This window comes from Coregonus lavaretus (assembly GCF_964263955.1).
Source record: "Coregonus lavaretus genome assembly, chromosome: 14".
Classification (NCBI taxonomy): Eukaryota; Metazoa; Chordata; class Actinopteri; order Salmoniformes; family Salmonidae; genus Coregonus; species Coregonus lavaretus.
Genome location: NC_140001.1, coordinates 40,651,542 through 40,656,806, shown reverse-complemented (window position 1 = coordinate 40,656,806; position 5,265 = coordinate 40,651,542).

Here is a 5,265-nt window from a genome sequence, read left to right as displayed (position 1 = left end):
ATCAGTTGTCAGTACATGGGCCTTCATGTCCCACTTCTCATCAATGTGATGGCTCGTTCCCAGTGATGTATGACAGCGTGTTCATAGACGTCCAACAATCTGTTGTTAATGCCGCGTATGGGGTGTTTGAGAGCTTGCACGTTGTACTTGCAGAGCAGTCATTGTACAATTTCTCCATCCAGGCCGTCACGGTTTCGACATGGCATCTTGTAGTCTGTCTGGTTCTAGAGATGCCATCAGGGCAGTGAAGCTGACATCCTCTACCATTTGACAATGGCTGCATATCAACTGCAATCATTTCTGTAATCAGCACAGTGATTTTCTCACTCCGTCCCTTTATTGTACTGCTGCCAGCAACGGGTTGAGTCACGGTGCCTCCCTTTCAGATGGTTAAGCATTGCACCTGCACTGCCACTGTAGCTCAATTCCACCTTGCAAAGTTTGCATTTATTTCACCACCTTCTCATTTAAGTTCTCAAAGTATTGCCAAACAGGACTTCGCTGCTGTCGCTTCCCTGTCTCACTCTGCCATTTTTCCAACTGTTAACGACGATGACGTGGAGAGCTTTATATCCTTGGCAAATCATTTGAAAGATGAATATCTCCTCCTACTAATGTTACAGCATTATTGCATTGTGTATTTAAATTTTTTATTTTTCCCTTTATGATGATGATCGGGACCTGTCAGTGGTAGTTTTGTGATAACTGCACTGTGATTTTAATTTAAAAAATACAAATAAAGCCCAATGTTGTTTAAACGTTCACACCCTAGTGGTAACTGTAAAAGTCTATACTTTACCCCAGGATCCCCATTACTGGTGGTAACTATAGAAACAAGGTAGCTTTATTCATGTCAGGGGAATTTAGTGAAAAGTGTCAGCCTATTTGCAAGACACCTCCTTGTTATTGCATTTCCTTTTTTCTTTTTTGTGTGTTGCATTTGCATTCAGTTGTGTCTTATGAAGGCATAAATGTATGAAAGCATCTGTTCTTATTTTAAATGTATGTAGTTCTGTCCTTGTGATGTACTTGTCTATTAATGTTATGTATCATTTCATGTTTTGTGTGGACCCCAGGAAGAGTAGCTGCTTCTTTAGCAGTAGCTAATGGGGATCCTAATAAAATACTAAATACTAAACACTGTGATCTCAGACGGTAATGTCATTGACTCTATAGGGTGAGTAAAGCACTTAAATGCAGTGCCTTCAGAAAGTATTTATACCCCTTCACTTATTCCACATTATGTGGCGTTACAGCCTGAATTCAAAATAGATTACATAGATTTGTTTTTCTTTCCCATCTACACACAATACCCAATAAGGACAAGGTGAAAACATGTTTTTAGAAATATTTGCAAATGTATTGAAAATGAAATACAAAAATATCTCATTTACATAAGTATTCACGCACCTTTGGCAGCGATTACAGCTGTGATTCTTTCTGGGTAAGTCTCTAAGAGCTTTGGATACCTGGATTGTGCAACAGTTGCCCATTATTATTTTCAAAACTCTTCAAGCTCTGTCAAATTGGTTGTTGATCAATGCTAGAGAACCATTTGCAGGTCTTGCCATAGATTTTGAAGTAGATTTAAGTAAAAACTGTAACTCGGCCACTCAGGAACATTCACTGTCTTCTTGGTAAGCAACTCCAGTGTAGATTTGGCCTTGTGTTTTAGGTTATTGTCCTGCTGAAAGGTGAATTAATCTCCCAGTGTCTGGTGGAAAGCAAGCTGAACCAGGTTTTCCTCTAGGATTTTGCCTGTGCTTAGCTCCATTCCATTTATTTTTTATCTTGAAAAACTCCCTAGTCCTTAACAATAACAAGCATACCCTTAACATGATGCAGCCACCACTATGCTTGAAAATAAGATGTGTGGTAATCGGTGATGTGTTGTATTGGATTTGCCCCAAACATAACGCTTTGTATTCAGGACAAAAAGCGAATTGCTTTGCCACATTTTTTGCAGTATTACTTTAGTGCCTTTTTGGATGCATGTTTTGGAATATTTGGTATTCTGTACTGGATTCCTTATTTTCACTCTGTTAATTAGGTTATTATTTTGGAACAACTACAATGTTGATCCATCCTCAGTTTTCTCCTATCACAGCCATTAAACTCTGTAACTGTTTTAAAGTCACTATTAGCCTCATGGTGAAATCCCTGAGCGGTTTCTTTCCTCTCCGGCAACTGAGTTAGGAAGGACGCCTGTATCTTTGTAGTGACTGGCTGTATTGATACACCATCCAAAGTGTAATTGATAACTTCACCATGCTCAAAGGGATATTCAATGTCAGCCTTATTTTTATTTGTTTTATATATTTTTATTTTTTACACCCATCTGCCAATAGGTGCCCTTCTTTGCGAGGCATTGGAAAACCTCCCTGGTCTTTGTGGTTGAATCTGTGTTTGAAATTCACTGCTTGACTGAGGGACCTTAGAGATAATTGTATGTGTGGGGTACAGAGATGAGGTAGTCATTAAAATAATCATGTTAAACACTGTTATTGCACGCAGCGTGAGTCCATGCAACTTATTATGTGACTTGTTAAGCAAATGTTTACTCCTGAACTTATTTAGGCTTACCATAACAAAGGGGTTGAATACTTATTGACTGAAGACATTTCAGCTTTTCATTTATTATTAATTTGTAAAAACTGTACAAAATATATATTTAATCAATTTAGGCTGTAACAACAAAATATGGAAAAAGTCAAAGGGTTTTGGTCCTGTGTGGCTCAGTTGGTAGAGCATGGTGCTTGCAAAACCAGGGTTGTGGGTTCGATTCCCACGGGGGACCAGTACGGCGGGGAAAAAGGTATGAAATGTGTGCACTCACTACTGTAAGTCGCTCTGGATAAGAGTGTCTGCTAAATGACTAAAATGTCAAATGTAAGGGGTGTGAATACAACTGCCCTAAAATTGCCTTATAGACTGTACCAATAAGTCTGTCGCCTTACAGTTAAAGATGGCCATCCGGCTAACTGATATAAGGTACAGGGATGTGTAAGAGGTGTTGGTTACTGATCTCAGAGCAGCATGGTAAAATGTGTCTAGTGGGTGCAGGTAAGACCCTGGTGCATTCATGAACAGAATGTCACCATAGTCCAACAAAGACAAACAGTGGCTGCAGACTTGTTCCTAAAGAAATAACCCAGCTTAAGTTTAAACTTTTTAGTTAGGTGTTGAACGCAGAGCTTAAAAGACAGGTTTCATCAAGGTGAAATCCCAAGTACTTTGTATGATGACACCACCTGTATTGGCTTGTTTTGCAAAGTAACTATCTGAGGCAGAGTAGGGGGTTGTTTTCTTGATCTTGAGAATATCATTAGGGTGATTCCATGCCAGTGTAGACTGGAAATATTTTTTGTATCTCAGATTGTTCTGGCAATTCTCACAAACCATTTATTTTTTATTTTATCATGATGAAACTAGTGAATTTAAAACTGCCCTTTATGATTATTTTCATTTTAAGACATATTGTTTGGAACAATATATTCTACAACAGGGATCTTCAACATTTTCTTGCCCAGGGACCCCCTCCCAGGAAAACCGGCAACCCTGGGACCCCCATCATACATTAGCAACAAACAAAAAAATCTTATCACGTGAATGATAATGGCAAGCAGAAGTAATCAACATTTCAAAATGAATAGATTTGGTAGATAGTTTTTCATTAGTTTGACCTTCCCACATTATAATTGGAAGAGGAAGTGTAAACTCTAACATAGCCTATTAGCAAGAAAGGTAAGTCCAAACCACAGTTTCACTAAGTGTAGCTGTTTATCTAGTTAAACAAGTTGTGTTGGCAAAAATAAAATATAAAATAATGTCCAAGTCAAGAAAGCTTACCAGCAGCCAGCAGCACTTACCGCACTGGTAGCCTATTTGCGGGTGCCCTATGTCAGATACTCCACTGAGTGTAATTTGTTCAATATTATTAGGTTTATTTGAACAGTGAGAGACAGAATAACAACAAAATCCAGAAAAACACATGTCAAAAATGTTATAAATTGATTTGCATTTTAATGAGGGAAATAAGTATTTGACCCCCTCTCAATCAGAAAGATATCTGGCTCCCAGGTGTCTTTTATACAGGTAACGAGCTGAGATTAGGAGCACACTCTTAAAGGGAGTGCTCCTAATCTCAGCTTGTTACCTGTATAAAAGACACCTGTCCACAGAAGCAATCAATCAATCAGATTCCAAACTCTCCACCATGGCCAAGACGAAAGAGCTCTCCAAGGATGTCAGGGACAAGATTGTAGACCTACAGAAGGCTGGAATGGGCTACAAGACCATTGCCAAGCAGCTTGGTGAGAAGGTGATAACAGATGGTGCGATTATTCGCAAATGGAAGAAACACAAAATAACTGCCTCGGCCTGGGGCTCCATGCAAGATCTCACCTCGTGGAGTTGCAATGATCATGAGAACGGTGAGGAATCAGCCCAGAACTACACGGGAGGATCTTGTCAATGATCTCAAGGCAGCTGGGACCATAGTCACCAAGAAAACAATTGGTAACACACTACGCCGTGAAGGACTGAAATCCTGCAGCGCCGCGCACTATCCCCCTGCTTAAGAAAGCACATATACAGGGCCGTCTGAAGTTTGCCAATGAACATCTGAATGATTCAGAGGAGAACTGGGTGAAAGTGTTGTGGTCAGATGAGACCAAAATCGAGCTCTTTGGCATCAACTCAACTCGCCGTGTTTGGAGGAGGAGGAATGCTGCCTATGACCCCAAGAACACCATCCCCACCGTCAAACATGGAGGTGGAAACATTATGCTTTGGGGGTGTTTTTCTGCTAAGGGGACAGGACAACTTCACCGCATCAAAAGGACGATGGACGGGACCATGTACCATCAAATCTTGGGTGAGAACCTCCTTCCCTCAGCCAGAGCATTGAAAATGGGTTGTGGATGTGTATTCCAGCATGACAATGACCCAAAACACACGGACAAGGCAACAAAGGAGTGGCTCAAGAAGAAGAACATTAAGGTCCTGGAGTGGCCTAGCCAGTCTCCAGACCTTAATCCCATAGAAAATCTGTGGAGGGAGCTGAAGGTTCGAGTTGCCAAACGTCAGCCTCAAAACCTTATAATAAATAATATGCCATTTAGCAGACGCTTTTATCCAAAGCGACTTACAGTCATGCGTGCATACATTTTTTTTTTTGTGTATGGGTGGTCCCGGGGATCGAACCCACTACCTTGGCGTTACAAGCGCCGTGCTCTACCAGCTGAGCTACAGAGGCCCACGAGG